Genomic DNA, 23,722 nt, shown 5'->3' with positions numbered 1-23,722 from the left:
GAAACAGCACCCCAGAGGTGCTGGCAGGTCCCGAACTTGACAGATCGCCATGTGTCCCCAGAGCACATCAAGGGTAGCAAGGGATGCCAGTGGCCAGCGTGAAGCCTGGATACAAGAGGTCTTCAGAGAACAGCAGACGGCAGGCCTCTGGGTGTCGGAACATTGATAACGGAAATATCCCTGAGGACGAAGAACCGAGTGGAGAAGAAAAGCTGGAGATGCCAAGGAAAACGACTGCTCAGGTCACAGTTTGTGGCGAGGGCAGCCAAGTAATATTCAGTCTTGCCAGGGCTGGTGGAGGGAGCGCGTGGGGGGTAGAAACGAGGTAAAATGTTATCCTAATGCTATGCAGCAACAAATGTGAATTGAGCAGCTGGCTCTATGCCAGGGCATAGACCTGGGCAGCGACAAAGAGAAAGAACCAGAAATGATTACCCAGCAACAGAGTTTAGAAGGATGAGCTTCAGTGACAAGACGCATGACCACTGAAACTCAGACCTAATGCAAAGATTTCTGTTAAATACGAAGGACCAACAATCCAAAATGATTGAACAACTGAAGCATCTTCAAAGGCGCCTGGGGGGCTCGGTCGGGGAAGCATCCGACTCTTGATTTCAGCTCAGGCCACGATCTCAGGGTTGCGAGATGGAGCCCTGAGTCAGGCTCCACGCCCAGCAAGGAGTCTGCTTGGGATTCTCTCTCTCCCTCCCCCTCTGTCCCCAGCTCCCCACTCGTGTGTGCCTGCACACACGCTCTCTCTATAAAATAATAAGTTAAAGCTTTAAAAAAAAAATGGAAGCCTCTTCCTATGGAGATCTACAAACAGAACCAGTATCGGATGTTAGCTAGAGGAATGTGTCCTAATATCTGCAGATTTGCTTCAAGAATCGCCAGTCATTAGTGGTGTCCCTGATCCTTGCTAGCATGTACCTCAAGTGTCCCTCAGTTTAGCTGGTGCTCCTGGGGGGATGCATTCACCCTTATTTCAGTAAAAGTCAATCTTATCTAATAAGCCACAGTCCCGGAGTTGCTCCCTTTGCGTCCACTGGGAGAATGTGGTCACTTGCTCCTTAAAGCCTTACTAACTGGTCTGCACTTGACCGCCCCTGCTGTTACCTCCTCCAGTTCCCAGCTTCCCCGCCTCCCTGCACGAATACCATCATCCCGACCTCACTGCAGCATCCTGAGTCCTAACAGATACAAATATTTAACACTCTCAAGGGACAGAGCATGATTTTGCTCAAAATGCACCAAGAATAGAGATAAGCAATTGCTTATCACACTAGATAAGCCAAGAAATCCACTCCCCTTTGAGAAAAACAGCCTCTGGTACTTAAGCTGATCTTCTCCACCTAAGATTATATTCAAACTCCAGTACAAAGAGAAGTTACACTTTCCCCTGATTCTGCACTGGTTTTCAACTATTGCTCAAGTTCTAGTGCATGATAAGAGACCCAGCCATGCCTCAGCATGGACTTGGAAATCAGATAAGGAAGAGGTCAGTTGGAGGAAAGAAGAAGACAAGGGGATAACAATTTGTTCTGCAACATAAAATTGGACTTTTTAATAGGCGGGGCCAAGCCTAAACTTTTTTCCGATTTAAACAAGATGCTTAACATTACATCTTACAGCTGGTGATGAAAGGCAAGGAACAAAACCCACCCAGGAAGCTCATGGCGTGTGTGCAGCCAAGCCCTGGGTCTGGAGGATTCTGCTTGCTCCAGGACATGAAAGGGAGCCTCCCTGGCTCTTCCTTGATCCCTTTTCTTGACAGCACCCCCCCCACACCCCCCAGGGTGGAGAAGACACAGATGTAAACAGTGGGCTAGAGGACGTGTGCCTTTATGGAAGAGTGGGCTCAGCGACCAAATGGACTACCTTACGGTCTTGTACCCAAGATCGCTCAGGTCCTATTTGAGGCACTGGCATGGCTGCTACTGTTTGGTCTTCAAGAGCTTCCTATGAGAAGAACAAGGAGGGACCAGGATTGCTGCCCAGAGCCTGACTGACTTCATGGCGTCGTTATACATAGAGGCATCCAGAGCCCGGGAGACTGGGACAGCAAACAAGACCAGTCCAGCCCAGAGAAGTCTCCTCATAAACCCCGCCAAAGCCAGTGGGCTCACTGGTGCCTCCACAGTGGAGGAAACCTCAACTCTGATAGAATTTTCTGGGAGGCCTGAAGTTCCTTTCCCCAGGCACAGGGCTTCCAACTATCAGGCTTGGGGATATTTTCCCTAAGATCTCAATACCAAGTCCACTTCCATTTCTTTTGTCTGTTGGTTCTGCAGCCTTTGAAGTTAACCGCTGTCATTTTAACTTCCTGCAAGAGCACATCAGTGGACAAAACGTTAGACACCAGAGTAAGGCTGATTTTGGAAACGCGGATCTATTTTGAGAGAAACTGGTTAGAAATCCACCTCTACCCACTTACTCCTGCTGAATTGCTTCTGATCTGTTTCTCCAAACCAAATTCATTTATGACAGCCTTGAAGTTGCATCTCCAAATTCCCAGATATCACATATCAGAGGGCAAACTCTGTGATCCCCAACTGTCAGACTAAAACCTCTATTTAAAAAGGGCTAAAAATCATTTCGGGCTCAAGTTGGTGGGACTCCCAGTACTGGCAGAGACAATCAAAGCGTGTAACTGTTGCCTGTCCTCTCCAATCAGCGATGCGGTTGTCCAACGCAAATTTGATCGGACTCCTTTAAACCTGAGCCCATTTGTACATTAGTTATTCCAAATAACAACAGAGCAAATAAACAACTCCCCTTTGGGTGCCAATGCATCAGAGAGCCACAGGCTTCAAAAGGTTTGCTGTCCCTGCAGGTTACCCACACGCAGGGCTCTGGGTCCAGCCCCTCAGCCCCAGAGCAGTCTGGAAGGCCCCTAGCCTCCTGGGAGCTGCTACAGGGTTAGATGGGTCCTGGCAGCTGTGGCTTCCCTGGGGAGACTTTATCCCCCTCCCCACCCCTATATGTATCTGGAAGGGTCCTCGGGGTCAGAATGGAAGACACTGTTTACTCAGCCTGACCTTTAACTGGCACACACGAAACACACGAAGTTCCACGGAATTAAGTGTTCTCGTCTAAACAGTACATCCTTTGCTGTGACAAAGACTTCTTTTGTTTGTTTGCTTTCATTTTTCTACTTCCAACTTTATTAGGAGAGTCTGTAATAGTAATGGACTAGGCTTTTTTTTTTTTTAAAGTCTGAAACATTGTATATAAAAATCTTTTTTTTTAATTTTTAATTTTTAATTTTTTATAAACATATATTTTTATCCCCAGGGGTACAGGTCTGTGAATCGCCAGGTTTACACACTTCACAGCCCTCACCAAAGCACATACCCTCCCCAATTGGACTAGGCTTTTTTTAATGACTCAGATTCCCCCATGTCAAGCTAAGTACACTGAATTTTCATCTTAATTGGCCTAATTCATAAAAACAAATGCACAGGAATGGGTGTAAAGCTATTAAAAGTAGAGCATGCATTAATTGTAATGTTGATTTGTAAAAGACAGGCAATTATTCATTCAACTATTTCTTACAGTTCCATCAGCAGATCTGAAAGCTGTGGATGTGTATCAGAGTGTTAATAGCAGCATCTATTTGGAGCAAGACTCGAAGGGAGTTTTTCTTCTTTATAGTTTTTAAAAATTTGAGCATCTTAAGCCATAAAGATAAATTTTTCTAGAATGAGGAAAAAATGATTTTTTTTCAGGTATGTATTTCTCTTTTTCTAATAACAAATATAATAATGAAAAACTTCATTTTTTTCCCCATGATTAAAGTGAAGCCACCTTTTCACAAGTCTGACATGCACGGTGCTCTGAGATTCTGAATACCGCCAAAGACACTGAACTTAATAGTTAAATGGATGCTGTAAATTTAAAGTGTGCATAGGAAGACAGGCTCTTTTTTCAAAATTTAAGTACCTAAATCTATTACAATAATCTAATCAACTACCTGTTTTCCTTCCTAGAACAGTTGAGTTTTCCTCAGTTACATGCCTTGGACCATACCTACAGAAATACTGCAATATATTACACAAGAAGGTAATATTTTTTCTTTCTTTCTTCTTCTTCTTCTTCTTTTTTTTTTTTTTTTTTTTGGTAGAAAATATCTTTTGAACAACAACACTGACCCTTGCCTAAAATTCCTCAAAGCTACTTTGAAGCCACTTTGGGCTTACCATGGGCGCCCCACAGGACCTCCTGGCACGTGCCCACTAAAACCCCTCCAGTGTTCTTAGGATCCAACAGGAAGACCACGATCTGTCAAAACCTCAGGGATAACCCTTGGCTATTATGGGCAAGACTCCCAGGGCAAGGTTTAGAAAAAGCTGAATTATTAGCAAAGAAGTAAGGCCAGGATGAAAACACTGTTCTAAAATTGTGTGTGGTCTCCCCTTGTTTGAGCTTGAGTGAAGATTTTTTTACCCAAGAACGGTACTGGGATATGTTCCTTATTGCCAAAACCTGGCTCTGCGGCAAGAATCTCCAGAGGCCCAGGGTCTTCCCAGAAGTCACCAAGATGGAGGACACCTGCTCGACTTCCGTTACAGTACGGAAGGGACAATCAAAGAAAATCATACTCAAAACCTAAAGAAGAGAATATTCTAGCACAAAGAAAACAAACGATATGATATCCTTTTCATATGAAGAAGGAAGTTTCCTAAACACTTCTCACTCACTCGCTTTTAAGACAAATTAAGGCATGAATCACTTCTCCCTTCTCCAGGGAAAACACTGGAAGGAGACACTGGTACATGCAGGGCAGGGGGCCTCTTACTCTAAGCGTCTTCAGTTGAGCCAAGCAGGAAATCAGATGGTGATTGCAAATTTCTTTTATGAAAAACCAAACACTGTAAATATTTGGACATGAAGTATGGGCATGCGCTGTTTTTGTGCACAGCAAGAAGGGTTATTGCCCAGGACCCTCAGTGTTTGTATTAAGCTATGAAAGGTCATGCCTGGAGAGTTCTGGTCCTTCTCCCATTCTCTCAAGTTCATGGATCCCAATCCTGGTGGCTGGCTGCTCAAAGTCAGGTCCCCAGGCCAGCAGCTGGGCTCTCACTGTGGGAGAGGTCTGCCAGGCGCCTGCTAAACCACAGCCTGCGTTGCCCGGAGACCTCCAGGGGACAGAAACGCCCGTGACAGCGTAAGGAGCACCTGCTACGGAGTAAGCGCAGTGTCGCTCTTCAGTCGCAAAGACCTAAATTTAGCGAGCATAACTGACTGAACAATTTGGCATGTCCTCCTGACAACTCTCAGGAAGAACTATAATACAATATTTAGTAAAAGAATGCAAAACCATTTTCATTTAGCCTTGTTTTAGGATTGTCTTCTTGCTGCCTCCTCATCCCCCAGCTCTGACTCAGATTTTCATATTTTCACAACCTTCACACATCTCTCCTCCTGTGCTCTTTGTCCAGTCAAGCCGACCTTCGGGCACCTTTAGCGATCTCTAGGCGTCCTCGGAAAAGGACAGCAACAAGCAGCAGAATCGGGGAAGGAGAAGTGGTTCCGCAGATTTTATTACGAGCCGCTCACACACAGCCTAAGACTTTACAGTTTATAAACATCAGACTGTCACGATGTACCTTCATCACTGAAGGCAAAAGCAAGGGACGCCATCCCCAGCCTCCCTGCCATCTGACAGCCAAGATCCCCTGAGGCTTCGGGAGGGTCGGTGACACATGCCCCGTCCCTACCAAATGTCAGGCAGAGCTGCAGGGAAACCATCAGGTTTCTGCAGCTTCATGGGGACTCCCACCCGGAGCTGATGCTTCCTTGGTGGCGGCCGAAATCACCGAGAATGTGTTTACGGGCATCCCCAGTGCCAGCAGTGGGATGACTGCCCTGGACTGGGGGGCCCTGAATGCCCAGTGATCTCCTGGAGGCCCCAAGGAAGGCCAAGGTCAGCAGCCCGATTTGGAGACCTCAGGCCTTAAGCACGACCACAGGTTGCATGTTCCTTTTCAGGGGAAGGGAATTGGGGAGCTGTCTTTACAGAGAATGATCTGAGAGTGCGAGGCACAGCGGAAGGGTCTCACCCAGGTCTCACCTGTCTGCCTGGCTGAGACGCCACCTGGGCCTGAGAAATAAAAGTGATGGGGAGCGTCGTGTCACCGGGCAGGGTCACTGAGCCCCCGGAATTAGCACCTTCATTGTCTTCATCCAACACTCCCTACCCATCAGACTCTGGGTTCAGTGCTTCATGTTCATTTTCTAGATTAACAGTCATGTCAATACTACAAGGGAGGTATTCATGTTCTCAGTAAAATGAGAGGTCAGGCCATTGAAGAAAAACCATGATATCTGCTGACGGTCACAGAGCTAGCAGTAAGTAGAACTGTGGTTTCTACCTTGATTTCCTTGACCTTGGAGCTCAAATATGGGCCTGTTAGGGCTAATATGCCTACTTTGTCCTCTATACCCAGGTGGCCTGTCACATGTCTGCGTTCCTTGATTCCACCTCTCAAGTCAGAATCTGTAGGGCTGGGCCCCCGGCACCCGGAAGCTAAGACATGATTCTAGTTATTTCCATAAACAGAAGACAGGGAACCGCTACCCCAGGTTATTCAGCCTCTTATCATATATACCTTAGAGTTTAGGTTTGATATAAGAGGAAACTGGGGCATAAAAATTAGTCAAAGGACGAAATGGCATTATGATATAGAGAAGAAAATATCCAAACTAGGTATTTTAAAAATTTTATTTTTATTTGTTTAAAGATTAATTTATTTGTCAAAGAGAGAGAGAGAGACAGCGAGCACAAGCAGGGGGTGCAGCGGGCAGAGGGAGAGGGAGAAGCAGGCTTCACGCTGAGCATGGAATATGTCTTGGGGCTCGGTCCCAGGACTCTGGGACCATGACCTGAGCCGAAGGCAGATGCTTAACTGACTGAGCCAACCAGGCACCGCAAAAGCTTTGTTTTAATACTTTCATGGCACTTACTGGGGTCATCTTAACCTCTCTAAGCTTAGCTGTATCAGTGTAAAGAAAAAAAAAATCCTGCTCTAAGTGGAATTGTTATAAAAATATTAAAAAATAAATGTAAAAAGTTCTGAAAAGCAAATGTTCTATAGCCGCATTGGAGTTACGATGAAAAGAAGGCTTTAAGTGAGCAGTCTTGTAGCTTTGAATTATACGGTCTCTTAAAGAAGAAGGAAGTCAGATTTCTCTCTCCATTATGGAGGCAACCATGAGTCAGAGACCTTTCAAGTTCTGGGCATGAAGTGGACAAGGAGGAGTATGATTAGAAGACGGGCCAGAGACCTGACAGGCTTAGATGGCCTGTGAAATGACAGAGGTGAAGAAATGAGAGATGGATAGGCTTCCTTATAGAGGTTCAAGGCTGAGAATGGGGGTGCTCAGATTTAAATCAGAAATTGGCACCAGGTGATGTTTAGAGGAATTACGTATAAAGGACGGATCGTCAAGGTCTTTGGGGCATGAGAGGCAGAGAGAATGGTATTCAGAGTCATTTATTTTTTTCACTCATTTGCCAGACATTATTGGTCATTTTCAGAGGTCTGGAGCTTGATAGTCTAGGGTTCTTGAGATGAATGAGACAGAGCCCCTGCCTTTCTGGATGCACGGTGTGGGTGGGATGGAGCTCCTGAGAATGGTGAGTAACTATGACGGGGGAAAGATGAGCTTTTCCAGAGTCAACCCTGCCGGGAAAAGCAAGAGTTAAAGTCACTTGGATGGGCTGATGGAGAGGGGGAGGAGAAAAGAGCAGGGCAGAATCAGAGCGCCACCTAGAGGACAGATTTGCCAGGGAAACGCCCCCCCGCTGGTGCCTTCAACCTACTCACTCAGTTTCATCCAAATTCCACAGCTGACATGGAGGATTTGCTTTCTTTTCCTCCGTGCATAGCAGTCCCCTGAAGGACAGTCAAAATCTCATGTCTGGTATATCTTTTCCTGAAGAATCCATCTATGGTGATGTGTCAAGTCTTTAATATTACATTTATTCTAAATAACCCGGAGTGAATTCTAAGATGTCACTTTCAGTCATTTCCTGTCTGCCCCACGACATGGCCAATGTGAAATGAAAACACAAAGGAACCCAGAGTCAACTTCTCTTCCAGAATAAATGGCAATAAAATAACCAAAAGACAGTGATAATTTTGAAATAAATATGATCACCTTCTCCGTTTAACCTTTTTGAGTTAAACTTCCTTTTTTCTCATAAAAAAATTTTTAATCACTTTTTTGCTGGAACTGCTTAGGGCAAAAACTTTGTATGTACATATCTTGCTGTAACTCGTGTTGTAGTTTTTTTAATGTACTCGCACATACACTGAGTAGCCCATAAGCTATTTGAAGGCCTATTTATTTTTGTATTCCCTATCACACTACCTGACAAGTAATGGGTCAGTCATTATGTGTAGAAGTCTGTTGGGATTAAGAATAAAATAAAAAGAAGTCCTCTGCTTTAGTCTCCTTCCCCAACTAGGATTGCCTTTAGTATTCATTTAAAAAAAAAAAAATTTTTTTCTTTAAGTGTGACACCAAAATGCAACCGAGAATGGAGAGATTTGAGAGCTCTCTCATGAAGACTGGAGTAGAAACCCAAAGAGTCATGATCAATACTGAAGCATATGGAGAGAGAGGGAGAGGCGGTGGCGGGGGTTGATCTGAGTATTTAGAAATGAATGTCCACATGTGGAGGTTGAGGAGAAAAGAAGAAAAAAAATGCTGAGGAGTGGCCAAGGAAGTTGGAAAAAATTAATATGTCAGGGAGGCTGCAGTAAAAGATAATCAGATAATCATAAGAAAGCAGTGTTGGCAAACGATGCTGTTGCATGTTAAGGGAAAGGAAGAAATGTAAAAAGTCATTTGTTTGATGAAATGACCTGTGACTTTTCAAGTGTTTTTTTTCCAGAGATGGGGGGCAGGGCTATAAATGGATTTTCATGGTCTGGCATCTCTTTTAAATATATTTGTAATAAAGGATTTCACAAGTTAGCACCATTTCCATATACAAACGGAACTGTGAAACTGTAAGCCTTAGAGAAAAGAAACTTTTTTATTTCTTGAGTATATCACATCGCCTACCTCAGTATTAGGCATCTAGCATACATATAATAAAAACTGCTTATTATGGTTGAACTGACTCACCAGAGGAGCAAGAAATCTTCTCCTGCGGAGGCGGGATGGGGAGGATGCAGGTGAGTAATCCCGGCTCCACTCAAGTTCAGGAACTAAGAGGAGCATGAAGTCAACACTGCTCTCAGTGACGGAAGCATAAACTGATCCTGGCCGGGGTCTTAGTCAGAAGGGAAACAATCCAGAAAACAGGTTTGAATGAACCAGGCCAGAAAAATGTGAAAATCGTAGCTAGAAAGGTCCAGCTTTCCAAGTATCCCAGGATATGGGCGACCCTTCCGGATACATAGGTACGTGAAGGCGTATTTGCCACCCTAGATACAGGGAAGAAATTGGGCAAGACATCTTGGGACTTGTTAAATGGGAAATGATGGCACTGGATGAACAGAAGGGAGCTTCGAGAATGACAGCAGAGGAGGGGGATGGGGAAGTGCTAAAGCTAGAAGAAGTGAAAACAAAAGGTTAGGAATACAGCATGCTATTTGCCTTGTCAGTGACATTTTGGTTGTCGAATGGTTCTTAGAATTAAGAGCATAGGGTCGGTGTCAGTTACCATGACTCAACGTCTTTCAAGATTCATATACTTTTTTTTTTCAACTAAGGATGATGCTTAGGAATCTAAGAATTCTGCTTTTAGGAGACACATTATGATGGGTTTTTTCTCTTCTTTTCTTTCTTTTTTTGGAAATGGCACTTTACCTAAACCTACTGTGAAGAAATGGCTAACAAACAAATCCCAGTAGAAGACATTAAAATTTTATTTCTCCAACTGTCTCAAGCACCAACTGTTGACTGTATTCTTTGCCTGAGCTTAAGAAATAGGGATTTGTGGTGAATGTGATCTACATAATCGAATCCACAATGTTACCATAAACACAATGCCCTCCGATAATGTCATGGTATAGCTACTCTTTTAAACCACAGACATTTTAACCTCTCTCTCTCTTTTCTTTAACCAAATACTAAAACAGCGCGGAACAAAAGGCTTGTTATATTTGACAACCTGGAAAGATCGTGAGACCCGGAGAACTCTGCCACATACAAGACTGGCATGAAGTGTGTGGAAAAATGGCTCGATGGATGGAAACTTCCATTGGCCATAAATATCAGGGATGAAGAACCAAAGTCAGGCTGTGGCCCGAATGCCACTCCAGCCGGTTGGCTCTGGATGGAAAAAAGTCAGCCCAGCTCATAAAGAGAAGATCCGTATCTGAATATTATTTTACCACAGAGCAAAGGCATGGCCTCGTGCCAAGAGGAGACAGAAGTTCTGATTATTCATGAGAACGGCAGCCTTCACCGTTTGAAGAAGCCCCATTCAGCATCCAGGCAATGGAAGGGCACAGTTGGGAAGCCTGGACTCCCCCCAGAGCCCCACAGTAAGCCATACCTTAAACTAGACTCCATGCCCTCCGGTGTGGACCACGCTTGCTCTCGGGTTGCCCTGGGTACTCTCAGTTTAAACATTACCACATTACCTTCCGTAGGGAAGTCAAGGACCGTTCCCCATATACCGACGCCACCATATTAACAGCAGGAGTGGAGAACTTGAATGTATATTCTGAATTCTAATTTCTGGTATTCGCGATCTGCCATTAGCTAACCACACACACCATTTTGAGTAAGCCAACTTAACTCAGTCTCCTGGGAAAATTTTGAAGAGTAATAATTAAAAAAAAAAATAAACCACATATGAAAAAGAGAATCAGAATCCACATGAGAGGTCATTTAAATGAGAAAGCGAGAGTATCTTCAAAGGGGGGGAAAAAGCATTTAAACCTAAAATATTTCATTTCTAAGATGGATCTTATTGATAAAAGCGATTAAACTATTTGTGGACCTTATTTCTCTCAGGTTATTTCTAATGATCAAGTTCTGTGAAAATTCCACAAGGCCACTGGCTTTTTTTTACTAGAGTAAAAAAAAAAAAGTGCACTGAAGCTCTCAATAAATTGGCAAATTTATTACTCCAAATATCTTGGAAAGAGGTTTAGGAAACCACAGAACTATGTATTATTATATAATCTATATTATACTCTGTATACTGTTAAATTAACCTCAATCTCTATAATGCCTCATTTAAACATCAGGTGATTCAAGTTATATATTAACAGGATGATAATTGGGGATTAACACAACTCTGGCTTGGAAAATACAATGCGAGGGGCGCCTGCCTGGCTCAGCTGGTTCAGGGACCCCACTTGGTTTCAGCTCAGGTCCTGATCTCAGGATCCTGGAAATGAACCTGGCATGGGACTCTATGGTCCCTGTGGAGTCTGCTTAAGACTCTCCCTCTGCCCCTTGCGTGCACTTGCTCTCTCTCAAATAAATAAATATATCTTTAAAAAAGGAAGTAAGAGAGAGGAAAAAACACATTGCAGTTGCATCCACGCGTGACCAGCAGAGAGAGCGCCTACTGTGGTCCTGAATGGCTTCAGGTGGGCACGCCTCACAGATCTCACTTGTGGGAAGAAAACTGTCCCCAAGGGTGTCTAGGAACGGAAGGGGGTCGGGGGAGATCACCTTCAGAAGACGTAAAGCACAATTAGAGAACTCCCAGCACAAAAGTTTCTTAAGCACAGGGTAATGGAAGGAGGTGTTTTTTTGTTTTTGTTTTTGTTTTGTTTTTAAATAAAATAAAAAAAAAAATTGCATCCTATAGTTTCAGTGAGTGCAAGTCTCACCACTCTGAAGGCACACACAGCCCCAAAGAGGACGAGAGCTAATACCCGCTCTAATTTCCTTTGAATCTAACTGGACTGTGCGTGCTTTTTTTTTTTTTTTTTTTTTTCCTGTGCGTGCTTTTTAATCATTTGGTCTTTAAAGTGCATCATTTACTTAAAAGGGCATATAATGAAGATGGAAAATGCATGCTTTATTTTGTGCTGGGAGACACGTCTTTGTTTCACTATCAATACCTTGAAATATCTCCACATATCAATTAGTCCCCAGCGATCGCCGGGCTGAATGGGCTCTACTGTTTCATCAAACTTCACATTTGCCCGGGACCATGAAACTGCTTCCTGATGTTCTTAGTCCCAGAGCCCTGCTTGGTGACTAGCATCTCAGTCCTCTCCCAGGCCCGTGGCTCCCACGCAGGCGCACGCGGGCACACACCACCATTCCCAAGCTGCTACACCAACAAACCCACCGAGAGGAAAGATGCTAAAAAGAAACTTCGAGGTCCCGCCCATTGTTCACTCTCCCTCAGCGGCCACCTTTCCCCCTCCCCCCATGCCACTCCTATTTTTTTTTTTCAGTGTATCCCCAAACTTAGAAAGCAGCTGTTAACAGAGAAAAAGAGTTAACAGCCAAGTGTGTATCAGCGAGAGGTGTGTGTTCTGTGTGTTTTTGTTAAGGAGAAAGAGGTATGTGTGTGTGTTCAGGAGAGGAAGTTTTAGGTTTCGTATGGGAACCAAGGAAGGAGGTGGGTATATTCCTTGCTTTAAAAACGTTCATTTCTTAGAAACATCAACTCGGAAACGACGACTCGGGCAACTTCGTAATGAACACACCCCACCTTTCTGTGCGGGAGCCTCAGAGTTCAAGGGCCTGTGTCCGGGGCGGTGGTTCAAGTCCGCATTCAAACGAGATGGGTTTCAGGTGTGTCTTTCTAAACTTTGGATGTGACCCTTTCCGGAGCCCCTCCCGGGCTGGCGGGCAGGACGAGGAGTGTCCCCGCTCGGTGAGGGCTTCTCGACGTCCCCCGGCCCTGGGAGGCGCAGCCCCCGCCGCCCCCGCCCCCGGGCACCGCACCCACAAAAGCCAGCGGACGGGCGGCCGCCCGCAAGCCCAGGTGCAGGCGGAGGCGCGGAGAAAGGACGCGGAGCCGAGCCCCGCTTGCCGGGGCGCCTCCCTGCCTCTGGCTTCCCCCCAGACGCGGACACACCTCCTACGGCAGGGCCTCCGGAGCGCGCAGCCCCGGCGTGGACCCCGCGGGCCGCTGGCACGCGGCGCGGAGGCGCGCAGGGCATGGCCCCCGCTGCTCTCCCCCGCTCACCTACCTGCACCCCGACTCCCGCACCCGACTCTCCCCCCCGCCTCCGCGCCGCCCCCCCATGCCTCAGTTGGCCCCCGCAGCGAATCCGTTTCGGAGGCAGCCCGCTCCCACTCGCAGCGCCATCCTCGGCTGTCCCCGGGCGGGTGGGCGAGGGTCAGGGAAAGTGGCCCCGGGGCGGCGGCGGAGCGGCGCGCCGCTTCCCACTTACTTGGAGTTGCAAACGCCGCGCGCGCTCCGGCTGCCTTTGTTGAACGCGGCGAGGCTGTGCGCTCGGTCGGGTGCCGGTGGCCGCTGCCCGCGCGCGCCTGCTGCGCCCTCCGTCCGCGAGCGCGCCTCCCCGGGCTCCCGCTCCCCTGTCCCCGCTCCGGCTGGGGCTCCGCGCGGCGGCTCGGTCGGCGGGCTGTGGGACGGGCGGGCGGGGAGCCTGCTCCAGCCTGGGCCTGCGCTGCGCCCTGCCGGGGAGGGAACGGAAGGGAAATGGAGAAGGGGAGGGATGAGCGGAGCGGGCAGGGCGAGGACGCGGGCTGGGCGAGGGAGGGAGCGCGCCTTTCCCTCGCGAGCTGATTGGGAAGCTCATTAAAGGCTGGAGTCTCCAGGGCCGCTCTCCCCGCAGGAGCCAGCACGCGGGTTTGAACCAAGAGGCCGGAAGAGGAGACACTGTGTTTTGTTTGGAGCAGGGACCCGCACAACCTTTCTTTTCCTAACTTGGTGCGGACCTGTGCTTTAGGTGGGTGCGCGCCCGCCTTCACAGAGAGGATCGCTTAAGTGGAGAGCGGATGGCCTTTTAGGATACAGTGATGGCCTCAGACATTTGTTTTGTTTTGTTTAAATGATATTCGGGATGAAAGAGCCCTGACTTCAAAAGCAGCTTCTCCTTCCTCCCCACGCGCCAACACCCTCGCCCGCACCCGGCTCCAGTGCCTCCAGCTGTCAGCCCCGTCCCACCTGCGCGTCACAAATGTGCGAAGTCCTTCCTCGCGCTTGTCACCAAGAGTGACAGATGTCTGAAGGTTCCCAATTAAATGCCACTTTCCTTTAGGGGGCTCTTTCCTTTTTTGGCTTCCTTGGTGCCTTGAGTGACCTATTTAGTGACAGGCCTTTGACACCCCAGGGTTTAGAGGCTTAATGAATGGAGCTCAGACTCTGGTCTCCGTGAAACTCGGAGGCTGGGCTGCGTGGCTTTCCGGATTTTCATTATGTTGAGTTGAGAAACCAGGCTAAGATACTAGGGCGGGGGTTGTTTGGGCAGCATGTAGATGTTTATGATACCGATGAGATAAAAGTATTACATGTCATAATCGTGACATGTAAAACAAATGTTCCCAAACATTTCAAAAAGTAAATTTTGCAGAGGTGCCTGGGTGGCTCAGTAGGCTAAGCGTCTGCCTTTGGCTCAGGTCATGATGATCTCAGGGTCCTGCTCCCTGCCCAGTGGGGAGTCTGCTTCTCCCTCTGTTTCTGTTTCTGCGCTCTCTCCTCTCTCACTAGCACTTGCTCTCTCTCTCTGTCTCTCTTTCTAGCAAATAAATAAAATACATTTTTTTAAAAAAGTGAATTTTGAGATTTTCTGCCACTTATCAGTTCTTGCCTGCTGCTGGTCTTTCTCCTTCACTTCCTTTCAACCTATCATTGGACGGCATCCTCCTACACATGGTTGCAAAGTAAACTTCCGTTTTCCACAGTTCTGAGGTTACATCCCTTCAGTTCCGTCTGGTTAGTATCTACTAAATGCCTTAAGTAACTCTGAAAATTTGCATTTGCTGAGCCCCATACCCAACCCCCCAAACTAGAAGCATCGTTTTGTGGCGAGTAGTTCCCAGAGATTTGGGGTTCTTAGGTTGACCGCCACCTGGACAAATGTCCCAGGAGGGCGCCAGTTAGGGTCAAAGAGGTGTCTCCACCAGTAGACCTTTTAATCAGTCAGTCAACCAATCATTTCTTTTGTCAAAAGGGGCAGAAATTTGCTTACAAACTTCCAGTCTATCCCTTTACCTAAAGTCTTCATACACAAGTCACACACCATCCTAAAGCAGAAATAAGTGAATAAGGAGCTGTGTCCCCTTGACTCACGGACTGCACGTTGCCTCTTTCTCCTTGTGATTCCATTTTTACGAGGAAAATTTTTGACGAAGCCATGTTGGTTTCAGTGTGATTTCACTTGGATAAATTGGAGAGGTACGCACTTTGTTCTTTACTGTTTTTATTTCGCCAAGGCTCTTTTCTGAGACACGCTTCTCCACATTCACTGTCACTCCTGAAGTGTAGAGTTTCTAGGCCTTTAAACAAGGGGTTACTCATTTTCTATTTCTTCCTAATTTTATCTTAACATTTACAGATATAACATGTTGCTCGTCATTACGGGGCTTACACTACAGAGTTGATAACGTAAGCAATGGTATCCCCATGATTTCCATGCCATAACATGTATTATATAAAAAATAGAACCCTCTATTCAAATACAGATATATGAGAATTATTGATATCAGGGCTTCTCAACCAGGAGCAAGAATCATTGCCCTCTAGGTGACATCAAACGATGTCTGGAGACATTTTTGGTTGTTACAGCTTGGTGGAGGACGGTTGCTACAGGCAAATCTACTAAGTGGAGACCAGCGATACTGCCAATCATTCTATGATGCCCAGAACAGCTCCCATAACAAAGAATTATTTGTCCCAATATGTTAATAGAGCCGAAATTATGAATCCCTTATTAACTATCGTACTTTTAAAACATAAAGGAAGATTAAAGAGTCTTTTTAAAGGAATAGTAATCTCTGAGGTTGAGATTAGTCATAATTTACTTCAACACAGCATTTACACCAAAGTTCAAATGGAAGACGTTTTCACCGGGACTCTGAAGCGTTCACTTCCAAATCCAACCTTCCTCCTGTTGCCTCATTGTGGGTCTGCCGATTCAAGATTTCAACTCATTCTGTTCCTTTAGCCAACAACCTTTGAAGACTCAAGTTTTTGATTGAATAGAGCCATGAGCAAAAACAGATAAAAATCCCTCCTGCGATAGAGTTTAAATTTTTGTTTACATAAATAAACATGTTTAATTAACTAATTAATTAAATTTTAAAAAGACGTGAGGAGTGCCGTAGGGGTGGAAAAAGACAATGAAAGAAGATAAAATTGCCAATTTGTGGGGGGGGGGGGGAAGGTCCTGGGGTGAAATTTGAGTGAAAACCTAAAAGAATTATAAAATGTTGTTCATGTAAATATTTGGGAGGAGACCACCAGGCAAGGGGATCAGTCAGTGCAAAGGCCCTGAGGTCTGACCTTGCCCCATGTGTTAGAGGACCAGGAAGGAAGCCACTATGGCAGGAACTCAGTGCATGGAGAAAGGCATTCAGGCCAGGCAAGTAATGGGCCAAATCATGCATGGCCTTTGTCTAATGTAAGGAGTTCTACTTTTGCTCTGAATGAGGTGGGAAGCCATTGAGAGTGACAAAATCTGACCGATTCACTATGGTCTCTCTGTGTTGAATAGCCCACAGGTGGGCAAGTGCAGAACCAGAGGTCCCAGATAGAAGGCTACGATAGTAATCCACTGTCCAAAATTCTTCTCCCTGTTTCCTGTGAAAAACAATGAACTGCAAACACCCTTTCACACTTCCCCTGCCCCCAGACATGCCCCAGCGTTTGCAAATGCCCACCCTCCCTGCCAGGGGCCAGCCTCTCCAGGTGTAATTAATGGTCCCCTGCATGAGGGCTACCAGGCTAAAATATAACCCACGCAATACAATCTGAAGACATAGCAATTAAAACGTGTCCTAGGGGTGCTTTGAAAATGAGGCCACTGATTTTGCAGTGACAAATACAAGGAGAAGTGTGATCAGCATGGAGTAAAAAAATGTGAAGGAACCGGATGAAAAATTTGTCACGTGTCTCGCAGATCCCCTACTTGGCAGGATGTTTGGATTCTCGATTACCATTCCGAGTGCTGCAGTACCCCTAGAATGCAAAAGGACAAGCCATCAGGCTCCCTCGGTTTGATGGAAGTCCCATTAATACACTTCTCCTCATCTCTCTGAAATATCCCAAAGATTAAAAAAAAAAAAAAAAAAAAACCTGTATTGTTTCGATCACTGTAACTGGATTACAAAATGTACTTCTCTATTAGATAATTTTCATAATGTTTGTGGGTTTTTAAATTTATTTTTAAAAAAAACAGTAGGGGCACCTGTGTGGCTCAGTGGGTTAAGCCTCTGCCTTTGGCTCAGGTCATGATCTCAGGGTCATGGGATTGAGCCCTGAATTGGGCTCTCTGCTCAGCAGGGAGCCTGCTTCCCCCTCTCTCTCTGCCTGCCTCTCTGCCTACTTGTGATCTCTATCTGTCAAATAAATAAATAAAATCTTTTAAAAAAAAAAAACACAGAAAACTCAACCAAAATGGCTTAAATATTTTGGGACTTTATCTCAACCAGACTTGGTAAAGTCAGTGTTTCAAAGCCTTCCAGGACCCAGGTGTTTCCATCTTTGACTCTGCGTCTTCAGTTTGTGAACCGAGGCTTTTCTGGATGGTTTTGAGGAGCTTCAGGCATATTTGGCTTCAAGCAAATAAGGCCCAGGTAGTTGGGATGGGTTGGGGCCATTGGGTGATGCGTATTAAGGAGGGCACGGGACGTAATGAGCACCAGGTGTTATGTGTAACTGATGAATCACTGAATTCTACACTTGAAACTATACACACACACACACACATATATATATCTCCATATGACTAAATAGAATTTAAATCAAAAATTTTAAAAAGATAGGTAAATTAGGCCAAACCCAGTAGAGAAAAATCTAGCCTCCCCAGTCACTGTGACCACAGAGACCACGCCCACAGAAGGAAGAGGTAGAACAGATCTGGGAAGCAACAAACAATGCCTATAAATTTTATAAACTTACACTTTTATCAGTCAAGCAGCTATGAGTCTCAGTTGCTTGGCTTAAGCACGTCAGTCTTGTCTCTCTTATCAAGAGTGACTAAAATATCAAGGTTCTAAACTGGCAAATCTGAGGACCAGGCCTTGGGCCTCCTCCACACTCACCCAGCAAATCAGGCCTGAAATAGCCAAGAGCTGGAGCGTAAGAGTTACAAGAAAGCAATCTGCACACCAGTATCCCTCGGGAAAATAAATGCTGAAGCCCTTAACACATATCATTGCATCACTGCCAGGAATGTGTAAAAATATGACCGTATTCTGCCACATTGGGTGATTAACCCTGGAAAGCAAGTTTGGTTTTCTACGTGAAAGTCATACAGCATAATTCACTATATTAGCAAAATAATTAGAGGAACAAAAAGAATACATATACATACAGGGAGGAAAAGGCATTTGAAAACATTCAATACCCATTCATTGTGAAAATTCTCAGCAGGTTAAGAATATAACTGATTATCCTTGTTCTGCAGAAAGCCCTCAGCTACTGGGACACTTACTAGAGAAAGCGAATACTTTACATCAAAGAGTAGGAACGAGGCAAAAATCTCCATTGTTACAACTTTCAATGGATATTATACTAGAGATCTCAGCCAGTAAAATAAGGCCAGGAAAAAGAAATAAAAATAATGGAAAGAGGTACAATTTTTATTGTTATGTGGCATGAGTTACACTCAGAAAATTGTCAGTAATTCAGAGAAGTTTCTAGAACCAAGTGCCCTTAGCTAGATACAAGTTAAATTATAAAACTCAATTTTATTTCTATATTCTAGCAATTAATCATTGAAAAAATAAATATTAAAAACTGTATCTCAAGAACATGAACAAGTAGTGAGATAAGTTTAAGAAAACATGTCCAAGGCTTAGACATTGAAAAACACCAAGCATTTCTGATGGGAGTGGTGGAAATAAGTGGGAGAAATTCATTATGTTCATCAATCTGAGATTTTAACACTGCTAAGATATAAATTTGATCCATATTTATCTACAGATTCAGTGTAATCCAAACCAAATGCCAACAGATTTTCTAATAGAAATTGGCAAACTGGAGCCAAAATTTCTAGGGCCGTGCAAAGGATCTCAAATAGGCAAAACATTTTTAAAATAAAGAACACATTTGGAGGGCTCATACTGCTTGATATCAAATCCCAGTATAAAGCAAAAATAATCAAGATTGTTGTGCAATATTGGCATCGAGATAGACTTTCACATCAGTGGAGAACAAAACCACCAATTTATGAATAGACTCAAACATATTTCATGGGGAAAGGATTGTCATTCCAAATGGTCCCCAAAGAACTGAGTCATCATGGGAAAAAAATACATTTTCACACTGTAGAGCAAAATAAACTCAAAATGGATTGTGGACCTAAATGTAAAAGTGAATGTTATAAAATCTCTAGGAAAAATAATGGGAAAAAAATCTTTGTTACCCTGGAGTAGGCAAAGGTTTCTTAGATAAAATATGAAGAACACATCAATTGTTATTAAGAATTGATAAATTGAATTTCATAAAAATAAAATGTTGTTCTTTGGAAGCTACCATTAAAATAAGAAGAAGACAATCCCGAGAATGCAAATAAATATTCTCAACTACATGTATGTCTGACGAAGATCATGATCCAGGAAATTAAAGATTTCATGTAACTGAATAATCAGAAGTCCATCAACCCCATTTAAAAAATGGTCTCCACAGACACTTCACAGGAGAAATCTGTAAATCCCAATAAGCATATTTTAAAAAAATGCTTCACATCATTTTCCTTGTCAAGTTTGAAATGCAAACTAAAATCCCAAGGAGATACAATCACATACCTACTGAAAGGGCTAAAGTTAAAAAGACCAACAATCCCAAGTGTTGGTGGGAATATAAAATGGTACAACCACTTTGGATAAAAGTTTGGCAGCTTCTCCTAATTAGACATACACCTACCATTGGATGGAGACATTTTGCTGTTGGATATTAACTCCAGTTAAATACATATAGGTGTGTCCCGCACAATGGACATAAATGTCCATCGCATCCTTATTTATAATAGCCCCAAATTGCAAATCCATCAGTTGATGATCGTGTTACTAAAATCTGGTGGATCCATTCAAGGAGATAGTATTAAGAAATAAAAGAATAAATGTTGATACAGGCAACAACCTCAATTAACTTCAAAAACATGGCACTGTGCCAAACAAGCCAGACACTTCTAGGTGCATTCTGGATGATTCCATTCTATCAAATTCTAGAAAAAACTCATCTAATCTACATTGACAAAAAATAGATCAGAGGTTGTACCTGTGACATCAAGTTGAGATCGGGGAGAGGTTGATAGAATCATCAAATATTCTATTAAAGTGGTGTTTACACAGAAATATACATTTGTCAGGGCGCTGGGGTGGATCAGTCAGTTGAGTGTCTGACTCTTGATTTTGGCTCAGGTCATGATCTCAGGGTCATGAGATCGAGCCCCACATGGGGCTCCGTGCTCAGCGGGGAGTCTGCCCCTCTCCCTCTGCCTCTGCACCTTCTCTCACTCACTCTAAAATAAATAAACCTTAAAAAAAAAAAAAAAGAAATACACATTTGTCAAAAATCAGGCTGTATGCTTTACATGGGTACATTTTATTGTACATAACTAAAATTATTACATGTGTTTCAATAAAGTTGACTTAGAAAGTAAAATAAAGAGATAGTGTTTAACAGCATTGGCTAAAGTCAGATTACCTGGCTTCGAAGCCTGGACCTTTCACTTGCTGGTGGTCTGAACTTTGACTAGTAAATTTACCCCTCCATGCCTTGGTTTACCATTTGTGTGGTGAGGGTAATGACAGTGTCTGCCTTCTAAGTTTGCTGAGAAAATTATGCTTTTAACCGTTTAGAACATTACTTGCTAATTAATAAACACGGTATCACCATCTGTCACATTAACAAAGAAGCTTTAAAATCACCACCCTAAATTCTGGGCTAGAATAGATCCATGTCAAAAAAAACCATATCCTAAGACTTCCAAGAGCCAACTTCTTTATTTTAAGAAATCCATTTTTCTTTGCTTATTTCCCAGAGTAGATTGCCAACTGCTGTTATTAATAGATATTCAGTTGATAGTTAACCCAGAAGGATGTCTGCCGTGTATAGATGCCCGACCAGGCAACCCTCTGAGATTCTGCCCCAGGACCCGCTCCTGCGGGGGCAGCAAGGGGACTACAAACACAGTTCCATGTGTAAGGACATGTACCCTGTCCTCAAAGAACATACGCATACAGCATCACTGATAAAAGTACAGAAATTTATAATAAAAGGTGGTTTCCTCCATTCTTGTTCTGCAAGATAATTCTTCCCTGCTCTGCATTCGCCAACACCCTACCCTTCCGTCAAAGGATCCATATCAGAAGTTAGGGGTAAAAAAACAACTTAATAGAAATGGAAGGATGTATAGTGGGTTTTGAAGAACGGGTTTAGAGAAGTGAGGCGGACGGAGTCAGAGACTGTAATCATTCCAGTTGCGGGTAAAGCTCACGACGTCCAACAAGAATAATGGGAATGGCTTGTAGACCCTTTGGCTGAAGCAAGGGGCGAGGTCTGGGAGCAAACCTGAGCTGGAGTGAGGTTCACGTGCGGCAGATCTGGAACTTGACTTTGTGGCGGACGGGACAGAGACACAGGGGCTTCTAAAACAGACTGACCATGTTCATGTATCATTTAGGACGACTGATGTGTAAAGCATGGAGGCAGCCTCAATGAAAGAAAGTCTGCTAAGAACTTGTCATCTCCTCAATCTGTCATTTGAGAGCCTAAGCTTTGATAGAACCCAGTAAAATTTATTTGAAGGGCATCATCAAAAATTTGGCCTTTGATAACACGCTTAATTTTTTATCATCTCCAGTGAATTGTTTGTACTGCAGCCAGGTAGCTGTCCCCAGTGCCCTCTGGGTACATCGTGTTGCGTGACTCCTCCTGGGCTCTAGCTCTGTTCTGCAAGATAATTCCTCCCTGCTCTGCATTTGCCAACACCCTACCCTTCCGTCAATCTCCTCCCGTACCAGGAAGCCTTCCAGAATGACACAACCAAGGAGCTGTCCCATCACCAGGGCCACCTCTCTCAGAGTTCATAATCCATTTATCAAACAACAACAACAAAACCCAGGCAGCTGTCCTTAGTAAGGAATGAAGATAAAGAATACAGGGTTAGAAGAGTGAGATTCCCTCCAGCGACCGCTGGTTAGTTTCCGGCTTCGGATAAATCGCTGATGGCTCTTGATCTCGATTTTCTTTCTTTCTTTTTTTTTTTTTTTTAGGGGTTTTATTTATTTATTTTTAAAAGATTTTATTTATTTACTTGACAGAGAGAGACAGAGCGAGAGAGGGAACACAAGCAGGGGGAGTGGGAGTGGGAGAAGCAGGCTTCCTGCTGAGCAGGGAGCCCGATGCCAGGCTTGATCCCAGGACCCTGGGACCATGACCTGAGCCAAAGGCAGACGCTTAATGACTTAGCCACCCAGGCGCCCCCGGATGTTGATATTCTTATCACTAAATATAGTAAGACCAGGAATCTTCAAGCTTCCTACCATTCTGGGTGTAGGATTAGATTAGACATTTTACTATAATTTTAGGAGTTTGGAAGTCCTAACGTGTATTCATAGGAACAAAATCCATCTTTCTTTTAATTTCTCCTCTTAAGCAGGGCCATCCCCAAGGGATCTGCAACTCCACCCCCCCCCTTAAATAATGTAAGTTTCAGGGAGTCTTCCACATATATTTTCTCACTGGATACACATCAGGAAGCTTATAAGGATGGATATCATTATTACTACTTTGTAGCTGGGGAAACACAGCTTAGTCGAGTAATGAGGAAAGAGGGGAGTGACAGCTTTTCAAAAGGCATTGATATGTCCTCTCTCCCGGTTCTTCACTGACGCCCTCTGCCACTCAGCTGGTCCCAGAAAGTATGCATATTTCATATCTGAGATTAATTTCTCACTAATGACAGTTCTGTAATAGAACGAAAAGCTTATGCACATGCACTCCATTTAGACCTTCCTTAAGACTTTAATACTTCCTTTCTTGTATCGAAAGGGGTTTTTGAAAAATTTTTTAAGGGGAATCAGGCAAAGAGATGTGAGCCTGAGTCATTTTGTTATGATATGTTGAGGCTCTGTGGTTTATTTTAAGATCAGTTGCTATTTAGCAATTCATAGTCCTAGTTTTATTTTGGAAATGACTTTCAGTTTCCATTGCATATGAATATTTAAGACAAGATGATTATTATTTGAGACCAAAGTTTACTCTTTGGAACTCAGCAGAACAGTTTCGGAGATTCAAATAGAATGTGGCTCCAGGACCTATTAGTACAGATGGATTCTGCCAAGCATCCATCACCTACCCTCACACAAACACACAATTACACACACACACATGCAAAGAAGGATCGGGAGCAAAGCTATACACGCAGGTACTCGCGAACACACATGTCTAGAAATGGAAGCAAATGTGCCCACAAATTCTGTTTGCCAAAATCGCTACTCCTGGAGATGCAATTTAGAGGTCATTAGTTTATTCGAGAGGGAGAAAGCAAAAGAAGCCTTAAGATACTGAGTTCCTTGTTTGTCCAGGGTTAACCCACAGTATCTTATGTCTATAAAGCAATTTTCCTTTCAAGGACATACCAGACTA

The 23,722-nt window shown here is 44.2% G+C and overlaps 1 protein-coding gene across 2 annotated transcripts in view; it reads right to left on the bottom strand.

The window, feature by feature from the left end:
- PTN (pleiotrophin) overlaps positions 1-13,623 on the bottom strand; it is a 101,425-nt gene extending 87,802 nt beyond the window's left edge. The window contains exon 1 of one of the 2 annotated variants that reach the window (XM_032304973.1): positions 13,335-13,623. The gene's annotated coding sequence lies outside the window, so the exon portion shown is untranslated. The remainder of the gene's footprint in view (positions 1-13,334) is intronic. The other variant, XM_032304972.1, reaches the window with a different exon arrangement.
- Between the last annotated feature and the right edge of the window lie 10,099 nt (positions 13,624-23,722).

Source organism: Mustela erminea, chromosome 11 (genome assembly GCF_009829155.1).
Source record: "Mustela erminea isolate mMusErm1 chromosome 11, mMusErm1.Pri, whole genome shotgun sequence".
NCBI classification, from domain to species: Eukaryota; Metazoa; Chordata; class Mammalia; order Carnivora; family Mustelidae; genus Mustela; species Mustela erminea.
The sequence above is the reverse complement of the archived record's forward strand: the minus strand, read 5'-3'. Positions and strand labels throughout refer to the sequence as shown.